The following is a 22038-nucleotide window of genomic DNA, read 5'->3' on the forward strand; positions in this document are numbered from 1 at the left end:
TGTGATGGGAAAGAGATGCTCATTTTATGAAGGAGGAAGAATTAAGAATGCGTTGAGACTGAAGGTTCATCTCATATACAGGACAAAGGCAAGGCGGCCTGAATTTCAGACAAAATCAGGTCAGGACAGCAGCACCCGGCATAATTTCTAATGGGATAATAAAAGCATGCATATGCATACACACACACACCCACGGCAAGTTAAAAAGTTCACCGAAAATTTGGACAAACAGAAACTAAGAATCTAAATTAAAATTCTATTTCTGGAGGAACTTCAGGGAATGGTCATGAGAAGTCAGGTTAATTACATTATCCTTCTGGTGAGCCAAAAGGAAATGTGATTAATTCTGAAGACTACTCATAACAGATAATAAAAGCTTACCAATAAATGCTATTTTATGTTAATTTCAGATAATGAAACATTAGACAATATTAAAGACTTGTTTATTAGAACAGCTTTTGCAATTATCATCAAAGAGTTGCCTAGACGATTATAAGGCTAGAGGGTCAAAGATATTGGTGCAGATTTTTTCAAAATTAATAATCTTCCTGTCATAAATCTGGTTGTATTTGTAACTTGTAAAGTTAGGACAACAGGCAAAATTATTATCTTATTATCTTCTTTTTTTCTGCAGTATAGCTCAATGCCTGTTGTAAGGTGTATTTTTAGAGTATTTTTAGAGAGATAAATTATGATTAAAAGATCATTCTTAATAGTAAAGAACAATTAAACTAGCTAAATCAGGGAATGAGTAAAAGAACTATAAGTTACTAAAATTTATTTATTATTGTGTCCAAGTACAGTTGTCTCCATTCCCCCTCCCCTCCTTCCCAGCCCAGCCATCCCCACAGCCCACCCTGGATCCTACCCCTCTTTGGCTTTGTCCATGTGTCCTTTATACATGTCCCTGAAAACCCTTCCCCCTTTTCCCCCATTATCCCTTCCCACCTCCCCTCTGGTTACCATTAGTTTGTTCTTAATTTCAATGTCTCTGATTATGTTTTTGCTTGCTTGTTTATGTTGTTGCTTAGGTTCCACTTAAAGGTGAGCTCATGTGGTATTTGACTTGCACCACCTGGCTTATTTCACTTAGCTTAATGCTCAACCTAAGTGCCCATCAGTAAATGAATGGATCAAAAAGCAAGTTTCTAAAATTTAAATATTATTGAAATGATTAGAAAAAAGTAAATATCAATTAACCCTTGGTAATTTGGGAACTAGTTATATCTTGTGGAAAAATTTACTTCTGTTTCAAAACAGAAAATGATGTATTTTATTTTGTTTAATGCATAGTTCTCTATTCTTCAAAGTACATTAATGAAATTCAAAGACTGAAGTAATTTAATAGAAAATCAGAATATTTATTGCTGACTGGAAACATAAAATAGAAAATTCTTTTTCAGTGTTTCAGATCACAAAATCGTTCAGGTAGAAATCTGTTATGGGGTATTTTTATATTAGCATGTTTGTGTTAGTTTGCATATTCTAAATTTTTATTTTTATTTCTTTTATGTCAGAAGGGGCTAATAATCTCTCAATGCCTGTTCTATTTTTGTTATCTCAACAAGAGAAGAGAAAAGAATTCCAAAGTACACATTTTCTTTGTTTCTGTGTCATACTTCAGTGGAATCCTCTCTCAGAGCTGTTTTCAACTCCTCTCTCCCCCTCCCACCTCCCTCCCTCTCACCTCCCTCTCTCAGATCTCCTTCCTCTGTCTTCCCAGAATGCAAGTGTGTGTTCTCTCAATTGCTGATTCACTCTAAGGATGACCCCAGGCAAGAGGTTTCCTCAGGTCAGCAAATCTGTGGAGCCATTTCTATGCTGTCATTTTCCAACTCTCAGAGATCAGTTGTTTCTCTCTGTTAGCTTGCCCCATATGGCCAATAAAGTTCCATTTCTTTATAAATAAATCCAATTTAGCATCAGTGTGATCTTGTATCTAATGTAGTTCTTTTCCTGGGAAGGGGAGGCAGTCACTGTTACCACTGAGAACATCAACAGTTTTCTTTACAGTGTCTTCCCTGACAACTAAGATTCTCTCGCCTCTCTCTCTTTTATATGGTTCTTTTTTTTTTTTTTTTTTTTTAAAGATTTTATTTATTTATTTTTAGAGAGGGAAGGGAGGGAGGGGGAGAGAAAGAGAGAGAGAGAGAGAGAGAGAGAGAGAGAGAGAGAGAGGGACACATCAATGTGCGGTTGCTGGGGATTATGGCCTGCAACCCAGGAATGTACGCTGGCTGGGAATCGAACCTGGGACACTTTGGTTCCCAGCCTGCGCTCAATCCACTGAGCTATGCCAGCCAGGCTTTTTATATGGTTCTTAACAAGCTCTTGCTACTCACCCACATTTCCAGAGTATTAATATTCCTTTTCCAGGCTTTTCAACTTGGCAGGTATTCAGCACTCGCATTTGTGATGTTGTTATATTTTATGTTCTTTCTTTTCGTTTCCTAGCAGATTAAAATAATAAAACAAAAATATTCTGAATATAGGCCTCTAATGCACCTATTTAGGTCTCCGTTGCTCAGTGTAATGGCCCATGTGAAAAAATATGACTAGGTATATTTCAGAAACAAGCCCTAGCTCCTTGATTTAAAGCCACGATTTATTATCCTTAGTGGATTTTAGTTACATCCAGGGATGTGTAACAAAAATTACCTGAATAATTAAGTTCACCTGAATGGTATTTATTCAGTTTCAAGTTCTGCGTATGGTGTATTTGTGTACTATTTTGGATAAGCCTCAAAACACCATTGTGTTAGTATGTGTAATTTGAAGTGGAAATGGTCTCATAAACACAAGCTTTGAACCATTACAGAAAAGGGTGAAAAAAACAAATGACCAGGCTAATGTTCGTACACCAGCGGAGGAGGGATGTGCTGCCCATTGGCGCCTGCAGCGGTCCAGGAGGCGGGAGAGAGCAACCCTGCTTGTGCTGTGCACTTCCCAGCAGGGTGAAGAGGAGAGTACTTGCGTTTCACACCAGAGATGCCTAAGAGAGCCTTTCCTTCTCTCCTCTGAGACATATCACAAAGATATATGTCATCGTTGAAGTACTTCTTTTCACTCTAAAATAATTTACCTTCTTATGGATGGGAAGGAAAATTAAGCTGAATACTAGGCAATATTTTGAGGTTCCACAAGTTAAGATGTAGTATAATAATCACTTGTGAGTAAAAAAAAAAAGACATGTGTCGAGAACCCGAACCATTTAGTAATGGCAATAGGGTTTTTAAATTTGGTGTGTTGATCAAATATTTAATTGTTCCTTTGGCTTTGATTATCCAGTTTTGTTTTGTGAAAAGCTGGGTAAAGTTTGAGGCATTTTTTTAAAAAAAGTTTTTGTACGCTATTATTTAGGGGGTCAGAAAATAAAGATTTGTCTAAATATTTTTATACCATCAGATATATTATCACTCAAGATATTTGATTGCAAAAAATTGTATCAGTTAATCAATAATCAGTAATTTTTAAAGATATTTCCTCCTACTTATGTCAAAAGTCAATATATTTTACTATTGAAAAAATTTTGAATATAGATAAGGGAAAATAATACATAATTATCACTATTAGCTCCCATTGGAAATTATTTGATTGCTTCCAAGTGTAGATGCAAAAATAACATGAATGAACAATGTCATTTTAAAAATTAGTGACAGAGCTGCTCTGAGGGAAAGAACTGTCTTTATTCAGAAAAATAAGTTGGTGATAGGTCTTGGTCACATGGCATGGGTGCAAATCCCAGCTCAGTTTCTCATTGCCTTTGTGACTTTGAACATGTTAAAAAATCATTTGGCATCGTCTGTAATGTGGACAAATGATTAATCTCTACCCCTTAGAGTTGACTTTGAAATTGGCGATATGCTGGTGATGGAAGATGGTTTGATTTTTGGGTGGTGGGCACACAGAGCAATATACAGATCATGTATCACAGAAATGTGCCCTTGAAATCTACATGGTGTTATTAACCAATTATCACCTCAATAAATTTAATTTAAAAATTAGTTTAAAAAATTGAGTGATAAGAGTGGCTCAAAATTCCAACACATGTTAGTCATCATCATTGTCCTCATCTTCATCATTGTCATCCTCATCAGCACTAGCAACACCAGTCATTGATGGCCCTTTGAGCTGTTAAAGAAGATCCCAAGCCAAGAACAAGATGGTGCCAGGATAAGACAAAAAGTATAAAGTAAGACAGGCTTTGAGTCCTGTACAAGGAAAAGGAGAAACAGAAGCTCAGTGTTAAGAAGAAAAGGTGGAAAAGGAAACGAGTAACAGAATGGTGGGAATTGCTCAGGCTGTGGAGAAAACATGGCAGATTAGACATTTGACTTAGTGAGATGGCCGAATTCGCATGTGGCCTCCTGATACAACCAGTATTTGTAACCTAATTTCTCAACATATTATATCAGAATTATCCTTCTATATCACTAAAGTTTTACAGTATTATTTTAAGAGTCTTTAAAGGATAGTTTTTAAAAGGTAAAATTATGACATTATGATCTTGAACATTTTGCATTATAGGTAAAGGCAATAATGGGTAAACTAAGAAAACAAGAACCTCAAAACTGATCAACCTTGAGAAAAATTTTCCACATTTCCTGACTTCTTTTCAGACTCAGGTGTTGTGGACAGAGACAAAGTTCCACTTACAAGTGTTTTTCTTAATTGCTCTCTTCCACATTCTAGAACTGACAGTGTAGGACAGTGATACTTGCTCAGTTTGTTAATGAAGTTAAAATTGTCTGGATAATAATAATGTTTTATGTCACATATGTACAATGAGTCAGTTACTACTTTCTAATGAATCAATCCACAGGTATATTAAACTTTTCTCAGTTTTAATTTTAATATAATAAATATCAATACTTACAATTCTCATTGTAAAAAACAACTTTGAGGGATCTTCACTATGTTTTAGAGCATAAGGAGTTCTGAGGGACCAAGGTATGAGAACACTCTGACTAAAGACAAAATATAGCTGTGGCTGGTGTAGCTTAGTAGATTGAGTGCAAACTAAAGTGTCACTGGTTCGATTCCCAGTCAGGACACGTGCTTGGGTTGTGGGCCAGGTTCCCAGTAGGTACTGTACAAGAAACAACCAAACACTGATGCTTCTCTCCCTCTCTTTCTCCTTCCCTTCCCCTCTCTTTAAAAATAAAAAAAAAAAAATTTAAAAGGACAAAATGCACATGGTTGTGTTTCTCTGTTATTATTTTTCCTAGTATAGTCTCTATCACTTAGATTAACTATAAGTTCAATTACAAAAACTGACTTCTACTTTACTGAGATAGTAGAAGTAGAAGAATTAAGAACTGAAAAATTAAGAACTGTCTGTCATACCCAAACAGTTTTGCAGGGGAGCAGAGCTCACAGATACAGACTACATGCATGTCGCTATTCACTCCCATTTTACACCTACTCGCAAATAGCAAAGACCAGCACTTCCATGAACGAGACCCCAGAACATCTCTGTAGCATATGAAAACAAGGAACAAAAATATGTAAACTCAAAAATATACTCAGTAGTGAATGTTCCAATATTATGTCTTACATGGAAATTAACTAAGAATCTAACAATTGTTGTTTCATTTACTACACCTCAGTCTTATATTTTAAGTCCCTTAAAGATATTGAAAATCATCTTCAAGTTTACATACTACAAAATGACAAAACATACTACAAAAACATAACTTCTGTTGAAATCAGACATTTTCCAGAACAATAATTTAATTGAGTTGAACAAAAATTATATTTTTCCTTAAGCTCAAGAAGTACAGGAAAAATACAAGTAGAAGAAGATGTACACTTTAACTTTTGTACTTGTGATAAATCAAAGAAAAGACTGAGTTACTATATCTCCCTAGCTTTCCCCAATCCTTGCTGTTTTGCTCAGTTAGAATTTAACATTTTAACTTATGTCATGTGTTTGGTGTGTGATATCTTTTAGAAACACAATTAAAACATTTCCCAAATGTTTAGCAGTTGTTGGATATCATTTATTTAATAATATTTCTCAACTGGCTGCAAATGTTAATTTGATTATGCATTCTAATTTTAATAATACTTTTATTGCAAATTCTTAATTCTGTTGAATTCTTAGTTCTGACTCAACTTCGGTTAATTTTTCTTCTAGGATTCCTTCCATTTTATTAACCCTTTATTATCTAACAGAAATAAAATATAGGGATAAAAAAAGAAAGATAAGATCATGATTGAGGAGAAAATTTCCCAAGATGTGTAGCTCTCTCTTCCAGGCTAGCTTTCACCCAGCCATCTCGTTCAGGCATCCATCTTCCTTGGGCCTCCATGTCATCCGGGACTTTTTTTCTAAGATAGCATTTTAAGTGTGTCTCTAAATTCACTGATGGGCTTTTTGTCTTCTCCCTTAATTGTAGCTCTTTGAGGAGAGAGACTCATTTGTTTCTAAGGGCTCAGGGCTTTGCATTATGCCAGGGAAGTAACCCTAGCTGAATAAATGTTTGATGAATGAGTCAGTGATTGAGAACTGGTTCTGAAATCGACTTTTTTTCTTTGTTCAAGTTGAACTTAAATGTTATCTAAAGGTAACAGAAAGAGAGAATTTTCTTTTTTCTTATTGATTTTGGAAACTTTCTGCCATCTCAAATTCCTATTTAAAAAATTAGTTTAATTTTGTTTATTGTTTTCGTCTTGGTCGGTTATACTCCCCAAACAAATCAAAGATAAAAATTCCTGATCTTGTTTGATATCTACACTTACGGGTGAAGTAAGACCTTGCAGCAGCGATAACAAATACTCTTTCTGATCTAACGGAGCACTATTTCATTGCTTTTTCATTTGCTGAACCACTCAATAATTTTCACTATGAAAGTCCATTACATATTCATTCTTTCCTCAGTGCCTTTTTTTCAATCACTATATTTATTCTTTATAAGTTTACACTGTTCTTGATTATGGCAGTTATTCTATGGATTGAATGGCACAATACTACTCCTTGAGAAATCACCATTAAACCTCTGTTAATAAAAGTGAAAAAGAAATTTCTTATACCTGTAATTTTTTCCATTGCAGAGTGAAATGTGATAGGACAGTAATAGTTATTAAAAGTGGTCATTGGTTGTCACTTGGTTCATCAACTGGTCTTCCTTTCTGGTGCTAAAAAAGTTGAAATGCTTGTGCTTTTTATTTTAATACTTTAAAATGTTATTTTATTGTTCAAAGTTTCAATAGGTATTTGTAGTTGCAAACAATAGAATAAGTCCCTGTCTTGTTAGGGAAATGGGATTATAGTAAAGAGTATCAGGTAGACTGCAGAGCACCTGGATGGGTCAGAGGGTCAGGCTCCTAAGCAGTTATGCAGCCAGACTCCCCAAATTCATTTTGTGGATGTTCTGGGAATAAAACCAGCTACCGATGAGCAGCCACACAGTGACTTGCTCAGACTGTCCATCCTGCACACTTGATTCTGGGCGGCAGCTGTAGTGCTCACAGGCAGAGCTGGGTACCTCACCGACATCTGCCTGTCGGAGCTCCTTGCCTGTGTTGTTACGCTCACTGAAACGGGGTTTCCTCACATGTGCACTTACTTCCTCATATCACATTACAGTTTGTGCGGGTGTTTACTTGTGCTGATGCTTTCCAGGGAGGCAAAGAGCACATTTTCCAATTTCCAGCATGGAAAGATGGAACACAGAGTGAGGAGTGATAAAAATAGGGAAGGCGTTCAAAGATTTTAAGTGGCCCCACAAGTTCATGACAGCCACTCCTGATCTTCCTAACATCATCACACACCCTCCACCATTCTTAAACTTCCCAGTGATGATCCCATTCATGGTAACTATCCTTAATGCAAAAATAAATATACATATCCTTTCCCCCAAACTTTGCATGTCAGCGTCTAATCACCATAATTAGTTCTAGTTCTGGTTCTGCTAGTTTTGAAACAATCTTCTCCTGATATCTATAATCTCTGAATTATTAACCATCACTACTACACCATATGTTTGAAGCAGTAGAAAACAATAGGGGAAAAAGAAAATTGGGTCAAATATATAAATACAAATATATAAATAACCCAACTGGAAAGGGCCTTGAGGAGGTGCTACACTTTCTGTTTCTGCAATCTGACATGCAATCCATATATAGATTTTGTAACTTCACTAACTATTCAATATTTCTCTATGTCTTTGTTGAACACTTTAGCTTGTCATGATACTTTACCTGCAGGGGGTGGGGTGGGGACTGAGTTTTCAGAAGAGTTTTCAGAAGACTGAACTTCTCCAGGTTTCTGAGCCCTCATGGCTCTTCCTAAATGAAGTTGTCAAAGCAATCCAGGTGCTTTACACCTTGGATGTGGCAGTACTAACAGGTGCCTAAGAGGAGTTTCTATCTTTCTGATGTATTTCTACTTGTGCCTAGGGTGTAACATCAAAGTCCATAGTTACAAATAAGTCACAAAAGGTTCTGCAAGTAAGAGGAATAATTGTGAGAGGGACCAGTTTCACTCCCACCCCTTGGATTCTGAAATCATGAATTCAAAGTATGGGAGGAGAGCTTCATTATACATTGGCTGTTATCTCAGAACACGTTAACAGATGCTCTTCTTAGCATCACATCTTCGCAAGGCTCTCACTAGCTGATGGTTGGCAGTGAATCTTTCCATTCTTCTACAGTGATTGGCCCTATAGAAGGGTGACAAAATCACTGAAGGGTGCATCAGCCAGTGGACACCTGTGAAAAATTGCTTCTTGATGATGGGGTGTGTGAGAAGAGAAGTGAACCCCATTGAAAAGCAGCTCATTACCTTTCTTCTTTGTGTGCAAATGGGCAGGTTACTCAGCCAGACTGGGGTACACAGACTGTGACCACGGCAGCCTGTTTTTTTTTTGTTTAAATTTTAGAAACTAATATTCTGCTTCATGTGGATGTTATGAGAATTAAATGAAATAAAGAAAATTCAAAAACATTTAAAATACACATATATTTTTATTGATGTTGTAGGAGGCAGGGAGGGAGGGAGAAAGAGACAGAAGGAGAAGGGAGAAGGGAAGGAAAAGGAAAAGAACACTAAAGCAGAACAATAAAGGAAAGGGAAAGGGAAGTTTGGACCTTCAGCAAACAAACAGTTTAAAGGTTTTGAAATCTTCAACAGCTCAGTCCAACTGAATTTTCAGACTCTTTAAACATCAAAGGGTTATTCATTAAATTTCACATACACTCGAAAACAAAGGATAAGAAAAGCTATACTACTAAAACAGACTGCCAGCTGCTGGGAAGGAGGGGCAGAGCACCGGATAAAAGATAGTGACGGGAGGAACCAAAGAACTTTTATGCTGAACCCATGGACGCAGGCAGCAGTAAGGGGATTGGCTTGGGGCGGGGAGAAGGTGGGGCTGGGTGGAGGTGGGGAAAGGGAGAAAAAGGGGGAACAACCGTAACCGCATCAACAATAAAAATAAAACAAAAAGCTGTATTATTCTATAAATTGGTGCGATACCATTGCAGACATAGCTGATGATTAAAGTTTTAAATGTTTTTTTCTAACTGGAGAAAGTCTAGGTGCATGAAAATATCTGTAGGCCTAAGTGCTGGACAAGGATGTGGGGGTACTGATGAGATCTGTGGGACGTCCTTGGGGGTGGTGTCATTGCTGTGTCTGCTGTAGACTGACAGCAGGCACTCTCTCTCCTTCAGGGGCCTTTTAGCCGAGTGAGGTACAGCTAAATGCCTTAGACCATTAGAAATACTCATGCGAATGCTTAGAGCAGCTTGTCCTCTGTGAATCAGCACTACAGATCCTCCCAAATCCAGGTCTACTTTTCACACACAGACATAAGAGATTTCACGTTAACCAGTCCTTCAAGTTTGTCATTCAAACCAAGAGGTGTCATTTAACAATCAGCCTAGTAGGCTGTGTTTGTATTAATTACTATTTAATTTATACATCTATTTTGAGTGCAATGTATGTGTATAAAAGTATATTACCAATATACTTTAAGTGTAATTTCAACCTTTCTGTCGAACCATGCTATATGTCTTGTGAGAAAAATAAATTGAAATGATATTCTAAGTGAAGTTGAGAAATTCAAAAACAGTACTTATGCTTAACTTAAAGGAGTAAGTTACTTGTTAACAGTTTTCTTATTTCATTTATTCTTTTTTTTCTGAGAAATCTGAAGCCCTGAAATATCCATCTAAAACATCAGCTGAAATAGTATATCTTTGATTGTGAATGGGTTGGTCACTGCCAGCCCTTTTTGAAGGAAAATGTGAGAAAACGGGGGCGAGAGCACAGCTAACTTCTGGCATCAAGTAGCATCTGCTCAATGTACATGAACGTGTTGTTTGAGGATTAAATCAATCTGTATGTATAAAATACCTTCATACACTATTTATTTATTTTTATTATTAACACAAATACTTTTGTAACAGAACCTCTGGGCTCTACAGTCTGCTGCCGACGAGGACCATGGCGCCCAGTGCAGAGTCTCATGAAAAGAAAAGGAACCACGGTGTTTATTCTAAAGTCACACAGGTTTAGAAGAATGGCAGAATTCTGCCTTTACATCTCACTCCCTTTAAAAACAAAGAAACAACACCCACAAACACACAGTCCTGCCTCCTCTTGTCAAACCAGGCCAGAGTGGGACATCAAAGGAAAAGATGGTACAAGAAAAGGAAACAGAAGTCTGTAGCTTAGCTCATCAGATTCCCACCGTATTCAGGCTTCCTCTGGGTGTCCATGCTCGGCTACCTAGGCTCCTGCTCTTAATCCCAAACTGCATCCTCATGGTGGGCCAGGGAGTCCTTCTGGATCCTTTCAAACCACGTGGCCAAGACAGTACCGCTGCTACATGCTCAAGAGGCTTCTCCTTCTCCGGCTTCATGGCCAAGGGGGAGAGAGAGAGAGCCGCACAGAGCTCTCCTTCCCACGTGGTCCAGAGCTCCAGCATGGCTGAGAGAGAGCGTAGCTAAGAGAGAAAGAGAGAGAGAGCTCCCTCTCCATGCCCAAACCACATGCTTAAGCCTTAGCATGGCTGCTGCACCTGGGTTTAAATCCCACTGTGGATCTTTCTCTGTAACCCCACTTCCAACTCCTCCCACACTGGATTACATCTACCAGCACTCCAGTTTCTTCTGCCTTTCTTGGCTGCCACCGTTAGTTTTGGTAACTGTGGCCTCATGATGTAGGAGCCTCCTCCAAGCTGCTCGTGCAGGTGCAGGAAGCCCCCTCCGGCTATGTTGTGTCACGGGTTAGAGTCATGTCCCTTGTCCATCTCTGTGCCCCTGAGCTGGACAGTTTTTAACATCATGAAAACACTGGCGAAGTTCCTTAGATGTGCAGACTAATTCTCAATGGCCCTACTCTGCTTCTTCCATCCTCCCAGTGATAGCTATGGGGGTTTTCTCCATTTGGGGGGACCTCTAGCACAGCAACTCCTTACATTTTGTCCATTTAAGAAGATTCCAAAATTATAAATGCCCTACAAAGCAAATTGACTTAAATATCAGTAAGTGAGGTGAAGACAGAGTTTAGGGCAGTCTGGGACAGGAGAAAGTGAGAAGAAATACATGCCCTGACCAGTGTTGGTTGGTGTGTCAGCCTGTGCACCAAAAGATTGCAGGTTCAAACCTGGTCAGGGCACATACTTAGGTTGCGGGTTTGGTCCTTGGTCAGGGCACATTCTGGAGGCAACTGATCAATGTTTCTCTCACACATTGATCTCTCTCTCTCTCTCTCTCTCAAATCAGTAAGTGTACCTTCAGTTGACAATTAAAAGAAAAGATACAGTAGATGAACAGAAATGTAAGGTTTAGTATACGTTACTAAGGTAAAAAAAAAAAAAAAAAGAAGAAGAGGGCTTTGATGGAGGAGCACACGGAAAAGCACTTAGACATGAACCTGAGTGAAAGCCCTTTTTATTACTTCATTACATGTTGGTATTCATGTTATGAGCTGCAGGCACTTTGCCAATGGCACCCAACCTCTGAATCATTCTATTACGAGATGGCTATAGTAGCAAAGCTTCTCCTGCTGAACCTACAATTTTATGAGAGCTTTTCTCTGCCCTCTACAGCACACTGTTAATGGGGTCAATTCTTCATGCCAGGCAATACTTATAAGTCTTTATAGAAGGATGTCAGTTCATCCAATTTTATACCCATGGAAGTCTGAAAAATTTATAATTGTATTTTTTCCTCACACTCTACAACTTCATAGCTACTCTACAACTTCATAGCTACTCCACAAATAAATTAAATGAAAGAGACTGTCAAATATGGAAAAACAGGAGGATAAGGTCCAGTCTGCAAATATTAGTGCCAATATTTAATGTATAGTTCATCATTCTGACACACAATGTTTTAGAGCACTATTTTATCAAACAATTTTACTTTTTAAAATGTAGTTTTCACTGAATTTAGTCCCATTGACCAAAGAATGCCAAACAACATTGCTGCAACAAATACAATACAAAAAAGGCTGAGATGCTCATCTATTTTTTCTCTTCCATATTTCCATGATTTCAGCCATTATCCTTTTGTGAAACTGGGGCAAATTTAACTGAATAAACTGTCCACTATTCACCTGTTTCTCATCGATTCTGATGTTAACGTCTTATTTCCCTAGATGTTGTCCTAGAGAAAGTAAGAGATTACATTTAAAAACAAACAAACAAACAAACAAACAAACAAAAGCCTAATTTGAAAAGTCTTCCAGTTACAGTGTCTGGGAGGCACAATATAGAGACAGACAATAGCACTGCTACTACTACTACTAATAATAATATTACCACTACTACTAGCTAACATTTACAGATGCTTGCTATGTACCGATACAGTCCTAAATGATGTACATGTAGTAACTCATTTAATCATCATGAGTGTCTAATGAGGTAGGTAGGTAGGTACTGGTATTAATGCTTGTTTGTAGATAAGGAAACAGAAGCACCAACAGGTTAAATAAGTTACCTGAGGACATGTAGCTAATTAGTACCAAAGAATTAAAACCTGTTCCTTGAGCCATAAAACCCTTGCTGTTAGCCCCACGTTTTACTGCCTCCAGGAATTCTGCCCTAATCCCGTTAGCTCGCCACCAGCACCTTGCGGATCCTGGTGACTTTATTGAGGGTGGATCCAGATCCTACACCTTTGCTTTAATTATTTCTCATACTACTTGGCATAACGTAAGACATTGCCTCAAGCTTATAGGGTGTATGAATTGATGTTCCTTCTGTAACAGAATAGTCTTCCTGTTACTGGGGAGACCTGATTCAGGGGGCTGCCTTTCCTCGGTTCTCATCTTGCTCACAAGAGTTCAGGCAAGAGACAAACAAGTAGAGTGGAATGTGATAGCATGTTTATTTATGAAACACATTTGAGCACCGAGCTGCTAACAGGCACCCGACAAGTCTGGTTGCCTCTCGTATGGAGGAAATGAAGTTGTTGCGAAGTTTGCTAGTAAGTTTGTTTCATACACTTGAGCCCCTGGCTACAAGTGTGCACTCAGCTAGTCTGCGTGTGCCGACTGTTGGGGTTTGGTAGTTAGACACTTAGTCAGTTTCTAGGTTCCCCCTGCTCCTCCCTCTCTCCAGACCTTGGGATCAGTACACAGTTCCAAACCTTTCTTTCCCAGCTAGTGAAGAGGATACACACAGGATTTCAAGGGCTTCCCTCCTCCAGTGTGGTCATAGTTTTGCTTGTGATCCTCAGAATGCCTGGCCATTGTATCCAACTGGGCTCAGGATTGCTGGGTCAACAGGTAAGACAGGTCTCCCTTTTGTTTCTAGCCTCCTGTTTTAAGTTCTTTATTCAATTGTAGTGGGCAGGGGCCCTGCTTATTTCCCCTCCAGCCACCCGTTCCCAGCTGCTACCTAACATTCCTTTAAGGTTAATGGAGAGAACTTTATTCAGGTGCATGCTCATATGCCACCTCCTCAGAGAGCCTTGGAGAACACTCAGCGTCTCATTTAAAATCAGCCCCCCAACACATTCTGTCCTCTTAACTTGTTATGTATTTTCTTCATCATATTTTTTACTGGCATTCATTTTTATTGGTTTAATTGGTTAACTCTGTGCCTCACTGTCTGCAGTATGAAAGTCATGACATATTTTGTTTTATTTACTCCTGTATGCTCAGTGGTTAGAAAAGAATCAAGTATGTATTAATTCTCAATATATACTTATTTAATCAATAACGAATGAATGCATGGATGGGTGGAATGAATATCTGAAGGAATCGCAGAGAACTCTGTTCTGTGTTAATTTTAGGGAGGAGAATCGTGTAGATTAAAAATAGAAGACAAATGAAACTTCCGTTCTCCTCTTTTAAATTTCATATTACTAGGATTTTGCAAAGGTACATATGGAAAATTTTGTGGGACCTATGGAAATAAAATGTTTCTACTGATATACAGTAATATCATAAATATTAAACTAAAATGTTTATTCACAAACCTATTTATAAATTTTGTTTTTTTTAAATAGTGATGCCTCTCATAGGCTGAAGTTACAATAGATAAACTTTATAACTTCAAGAATATTAATTACTTTGGTACTAACATCAGCAAAGATGTTACTTTTTATATATACTCAGAAAATACATTTTAAAATGTTGAACAAATTTTCTTCAAAAAATTTTTATTGAGCACATTTGATATATACCATTGTGTGAGCTTAAGGTGTACAGTTTGTTGATTTGGTACATTTGTGTATTATAATGCAGGTTGTCATTGTCCTGCTAGTTAGCACCTTTATCTCGTCACTAAATTTATCATTTCTTTTTTATGGTGAAAATAATTAAGATGTATCGTGTTAGCCAGTTTGATGATTGGAATGCAATATTGCTGTCCGTGTTCACTAGACCACGCGCTGGCCCTCCAGGACTGATTTACCTACTAGTTGCAATGGCGTACGTACCCTTAAACCACGTCTCTGCTGGTCTACCACCCCCATCCCCTGGTCACTACCATTTTACTCTCTGTTTCCACAAGTTTGGCCTTTTAGATCCCACATGTCAGTGATATCATGCAGTATTTGTCACTCTCTGTTTGATTTATCTCGCTTAGCGTACCGTCCCCAAGATCCATCCATGTTGTTGCAATGAAAAAACTATTTAGTGGTCCAGATATAGCAATTTTATGAAAATTTAATCTTTAATGAGATTAAATGGAGCTATTTTAATTATGAAATGTAAAATTAAAATATTGTTTTTTGAATTAACTTTTTATCATCCTAAAAGGAAGTTATTTTATTATTTCAAACCTCACACTTACATTAAACATTCACAAGAAACTAAATTTGTTCATAAGTAGGAAATTTCTATCATTTTTCATAAGAAAAATAAATAAATGTAATTACCAAACGTAATTATACTTATGAAGAAAATGAATACACAAAAGATTACAAAAATAAAAACAGCAGCAGTCTTTTGTGTAAGTGGAAATTCATCATTTTGCAATAAAATATTTAATTAACTTTGCTTATTTATTCAAGATAATGTTAAATCAATCTTTATACAAACAAATGACATAAAAGCAATCTAATTAGGCCATCCTAAGGAATTGTTTTTAAAAATGAAATATAATAGGTAGAAATTAACACCATTAAAGATGAGAAGCTTTATTCTCTTTTGTATTTTAAAAGTTTTAATATGTAGTTTATTGTGTGATGTGCATTGAAATAAACTACAATTTCATACAAAATGTTATATGCGCATAATTGTATATTCTACACAATGCACCTTAGAACTAATGTGAGCTGAGAGCTATTATTTTAATCACAACTAGCAACTAAAGTTACCCGTACTCCTCAGAAAATCGAGGTTTTATTCCTGTGCTTTAATTTTCTCCACTGATTGTTTTTTCACTTCAGTGACAAATTCATCTTCCAGTTTCCTCAGGGTGTAATATTCACTCAATTTTTCTTTCACATAAAAAAAATAGAGGGCTTGTATGTGTACACAAATTAAATAATGTCACTGTGTTCATTCCAAAGAGTCTTATTTGCATAATACACTTTCATCACCATGCCTGGATTGCATACATTCATCCATTCATTCATTCATCTTTCTTTATCATCTTCATTTAATCACCTACCCATTGATTTATTCAATCAACATACATTTAATAACTTTTTTCTGAGAAGATGAAATGGTAATAGAAATCAAAATTATGGAGAAAAGGAGGATCAGAAAAATGTCTGGGAAAGCAGCATTTTAGGTAGACCATGTTGTAAGTATATGCAGGCACTGAGGGAGGAGTCAGGAAGCGTGTTTGAGGAGGAGGAAGAAACCCAGCTTGTTAGAGTGAAGCGTGAAAGGGGGAGTGGTCTGTGATGAACACTGACACGGAGTGGGAGCCACATTACCAAGGATCTAACGGGGCCAGGGGGAACTGTGGACACCTCACTGAGTTATAGAAGACATTCAACATTTTTGCTCAGAAGGTAATTATGGTCTGGCCTCTGTTTTGAAAGGACAGCTGTGAGTGCTATGTGGAGAATATACTGTAGGATGGAAGAATAACAGTGGGAGTAGGTAGAGAATGGAATGTTACATCAAGAATACCTAATCTCAGGAGGCCAAAGCATCACAGAAATGGGAAAAGTGCAATGATTTTAATTAATACATAATGAAATTCAAGTATAAATGATTTATTTTAAACTAGGCAAAAGAGGACATGGACCTGAAAATAATAATGACACAAAAATAATGGTAATAGCTAATGGTTAAACAGTACTTACTACATAGTGAAAAATTTACATATATTAACTTACTTTTACATATTATTTAATACATAACAAATGAATGATAATGAATTAGCCAAAGAGTTCACGAAATTCAAGGTTAAGGGAATAGCTCTTCACATGACCAACTCTTCCCAAAACTTCAGACATCTGCCACAAGTTCAGAGATCTCAGGGGCCATCCTCACTTCTGACCAGCTGTCTCCAAAGTAAGGGGCTCCTGTAACCACATTCAATTTCCATAATTTTCTAGAATGATTTACAGAACTTAGGAAAGCACTGTATTTGTGATTTCACTTCTGTTGTAGCCAAAAGATACCAATCAAAACCAGACAAGGGGAAAAAATACATAGGGTGGAATCTGGAACTGCTAGGACCATGACTGCTATGTCCTCAGCGATGCATGACCATTCTGTCCCTGATGTGTGGCAGCACACCAATGGAGTATTGCAAACTCAGAAAACGTATGCAAACTTCAGTGTCCAGAGATTCTACTGATATTTTACTACATCCGCATAATTAACTGAATCATGATCCACAATGTTGAACTTAATCTCCACCCTTTTCCCTCCCCAGAGGTCTGCCCTGTATCACGGGCATCGACATCCCAACCCTAATCACATGGTCTCTCTGCACGGCCCAGGCCTCACTCTAAGACTGTTAGTTAAGGCTGGCCCTGTCTTTCGTTATGTCATCAACATAAATCATCAGATGTGGTTTGATGGACCCACAATGAATAAGATAAACACTCCTCTAACTCTAAAAATTCTGAAGATGAACAAGTTAGCTATCAGAAGCTGGGACAAAACCCAGATCTCTCTTTGGGCATAATGAATTTTAACAATATGGTGATAATAATACCGGTAACCACAAAAATAATAATCATAACAAATGATTTAAAAACACTACATCTTAGGGGAATGTGCATGTAGTAACTTGTTAATTTTTCATAACAACTTTATAACGCTATTATCTTCACATTACAGATGAAAAAACTGAGGCATGCATCAATTTACTTGCCCAAGGCCAAAGGTCAATAAGGGGATTGGGGTACTGGGAGAAACAGGTGAAGGGCTTAAGCAAAAAATAAAACTCAGAGACACAGACAGCAATATGGTACTTACCAAGGAGAAGTGGGTAGAAGGGGTGGAAGAGGTTGAGGGGGATAAATGGTGACAGACAACGTGGGTGGCGAACACAATACGGTATATCACATACAGACGATGTGTTATAGAATTGAACACTTGCAACCTCTATACTTTTATTAACCAGTGTCTCCCCAATAAATCAATAAAAATTAAAAATAAAGAAGGATATAGGTACAGAAGTGGAACCTTCAGGAATGATTTCTGACTCTGTGGTTTAAGCAGCAATACTGTGCTGCTCATCTGTGTGGGTACCTGACATTAAACCTGGAAACAGAGCATCAGCAGGAGGCAGGACTGGATGGGAAATGAGGGCCAAAGGTGCTTCCGTCTAAGGCCCCACACTTATAGCCTATAAGGAATGGCCATACCATGGAAGAGGCTTTACACTGAGTGACGCCAAATGCATGATTAATGTCACTTAGACCCTTAACAGTATCTTGAAGTTCCACTGTATTCCTCCAGTCAGCTTTCTCTCATCCCCCTTACAACCATTTTCAAAAAATGTTATCCCTGTTCCTTTTAGTGTTCTCAGAAATAGCAATCAAAAGCCTCTTCTTCTGCTATAAATGTTGAGAGAAGTGGATTCTGTGATCTTTAGCTTTTTTTAAACAATGTAACTGCTTTTAAAGAGAGCTTGAGAGGTCACCACACTGTCTCCTGTGGAGTCCCCTGGCTTCATGTCAATGAAATTTCTCAATTTACTGGAGGTGAAACTTGATTGACATTGTCTAGACTACCCCAGGACCTAAAGATGATTTTAGGGGTTGGGGAAGGGGATAATTGGAAAAGGAGGAGAGATAAAGATTTTAAAACACTGATCATATAATTCAGGGTCTACTTTATATCCTTTTCTCCTTGCAGTCTGTTCACTAGGAGATCTGTACCTAGGAGATCTCTGGTGTAGAAGACCATTCTGCATGGTGTGGGCCCAGCTCTCACTGGGAGATGCACAGGACCCATGCCCACAGATAGGTTCTCCTGTGGGGAATCAGGCCTGCAATGTGCCTGGGCTGCTGTGAGTCTTGCTCTTGCTAAAGAACTCCCTCACTCTGAATTGAGGACATTTACTGCAAAGTAACTTCCTAAAATCCATGCTAAACCTTCCAAGGATAAGTGTAACTGGTTCAACCACTTTTGCCTTTTCATTTGCAAATATCCCTCTTCTGTGATGTGATTAGCGGCACTGGCTCCTTTGTTTTCTGTAAAAGGTAACACCTAAAGCGAACCTGTGTATAGTAAATGAGGACCATCACATAAAGTTTGGAGAAACCCAAAAAAGGCCTGTCATGGCAGAGGCTGTGGCTTTTGCTCCCCTTGAGAGAAAAGCCATGCTGTCCCTTTTCCTCCACCAGACTTGGTAGTCTGTGTGAGTGTCTCATTTCATCCATAGTGATGCAGACACTGCGGGCCAGCGTCTGCATCACTCTGGGATGCTCAGTTTTAAATAGCAGCTTTACTTTTGAGAAAGAAAAGAGGAACTCCTGACAGCTATCTGCTGGTATTGTTCCTTGGCCATACAAGTTAGGCCACAGTGTTCCCTATTTAACATAAACAATTTGGTAGAATACCAACATAAAATGAGGTCACTGGGTGACTGATGGAATGTGACAGAAACAATGCCGTTTTGTAATCTTGTTCGAGTGCTAACAAAAGCTACTTACTGTGCAACCCCAAAAAGGACTGAACATTCCCCTCTCTGGGCTAAAAAAAGTAACTACTGCTTCTTTCCTGATTAACTCTAGCCCTACTCCATTCATTCTTCCCACCTCCCAAATAAGAATTACTAGGTACTCCATCATAGAATCGCCTTGCCTTGTAAAAGCACTCAACTCAGAACATATTTCTTATATCCTGTCCAAAAGCACTCCACATGAAAACTTAAAATATAAATCAGAATAAAGCTTTAAATCTTTAATAATGCTAATTTTCAACTGCTAACTTATGCCCTACCTAATACTCTATCAATGGCATATTTCACAGTTTCTCTGTAGTACGTGATATTTTCACTGTAAAAAGTCAAGGGAACCAACTGTATCTGATGACAGGTGAGTTTCTCGTGGTCTTTGGTAGGTGGACACTGACAGTCTGTTAATGCCCCAGCATGTGCTCCTAGTTTAGTATTTCTTTATGCAATCCAGAACCATATATCAACTGTCTACTGCTCAGTCCCAAAACTTACTCCTCAGGTAGTTGATAATTTGTGAATTCTAAACGGAAACTGAAATATATATGTCTCCCTCACTTGCATTTCTTTTATATTTATTTCAATTAATGACACTACTTTCCACCAAGTTTTTTTTATTAAGGCTTTATATTCACAGTTTTAGATTCACAGAATAATTGAGAGGAAGGTACAGAGATTTACCATATACCCTTTGCCCCTGCACAGGCATAGACTCCCCCTGCACCCACCACAGCGGTGCATTTGTTACCATTGATTGAACCCCAACTGCATAGTCTGCATTAGGATTCACTCTTGGTGCTGTACATTCTACAGGTCTGGACAAATGTATAATGACCTGTACTCATTACTATGGCCCATCAAGGTTTTTAAACCAGAAATATTGCAGTAATTTGTTATTCTACACATTAGCATTGAAAGTCTTGTGTCCTGAAAAATCCCCTAGTCCCAGGAAAACTGAGACATTTGATCATTATGTATCGATTTATACTTCCTAAATATGTTTTGAATTTGGATGGATCCCTTGTAGAAAATGCCATTACCTGAGTCCATATGCTTTATAATATCTTTCTTCTAGAAAGATTTTTTAAAAATTGTACTATGCAAAGTGAACAAGGTAAGTGTCAAATCAAATTATAGGTTTTTTTTTTTATTTTACTGTCTTTCATTCTCACATTGGCTTTAGGATAACATCCAAAAGCCTCTTCATTTTCTAAAACAATAATAAGTGTAGCAAACTACAGCAAAATCCAGACAGGCTGATTGTGTAAATAAAGTTTTATCAGTACACAACCACATCTATTCATTTACATACACCAATGGCTGCTTTCGAACTACAGTGAAAGAGTTAGGTAACAGTAAAAAAAAAAAAAAAAAAAGAAGACTTTATAGCACTGTGCCTTTTCACAGAAAATGTTTGCTAACCTCTGATACTTAAAGTGTGATCCACAGACTCCTGGCAGCTCATAAAGTATGGTAAGATAAACATAGAAATCGAGAGGAAAGATCTAGAGATTTTACATGTGTAGAGGGAGGAGGATGCCCCTTCATAGCCGGTAGTCTGGGAAGCATTGGTCTGCCTGGTTCTGCTATGTCAGCCTTGGCATGGATTGTTTCCCCTTAACTTCCACATTTCACCACTTCTGGAGTCTCTCCATTTCAATGGGTTACCCTTTCCTTTCCTTGACTGTCGAAGTGTCATTCTTTCTCCCTGCATCTCCTACTTTTCCTTCTGCCAAACTTTGCAACGAACCAAGTACACCTCAACAGCAACTAAAATATCCATTCCTCATCAATGCATTTTTAAATCTCTCCAATCAACTAATATAAATGAGGGAATATTATCTTCTATTGCATTTATTAGTATTTCACATATATTCTTTAGTAACGGAGGCAGAGGGAGGGCAAGTCAAAATAGCAGGAGCATAACTGTCTGAGTCAACTATCTGGTCAGATATCTAGTGACTTTAGATGATGGAAGTAATTAAATACACATTTTAATCTTCCCTAAATAGACTTCTACTGGGACTTTTTTTTCTAAGAAAGTTTCAAACTTATGATTCAATTCTCTTCTGTCCACAAACGGCTTCCAGCTTTTTGTTCAAAATAATGTGTATACTTTCTGCTTTCTGGCACCTTTTACTCAGCCAGCCAGCTCACAGAAATTCATATTGCTGCTGTCCTTAAAAGCCTCCAGGAGTCATTCATGCCTGTCCGTGGGATGCTCTGAAGGCCAAGGAGGACAAGTTGCCTCTTGTATAATGACTTTACAAACTTGTAATTCTCAATAATTTGAAAAGCTTTTAGGACTGCATTTATTGCTCTATAGATGCATAAATTACTCAATTTATTAAGCTTTATGTGCTCTTAAGTCAATAATCTTCATCATAATTTGATTCAGATATGCAAACTAAGATATCAGTGATGAAAGCTTAAGTAATTGATATATTTTTCCCCTAAATGAATAATTTTTAAATTATAT

Source organism: Phyllostomus discolor, chromosome 1 (assembly GCF_004126475.2).
Source record: "Phyllostomus discolor isolate MPI-MPIP mPhyDis1 chromosome 1, mPhyDis1.pri.v3, whole genome shotgun sequence".
NCBI classification, from domain to species: domain Eukaryota; kingdom Metazoa; phylum Chordata; class Mammalia; order Chiroptera; family Phyllostomidae; genus Phyllostomus; species Phyllostomus discolor.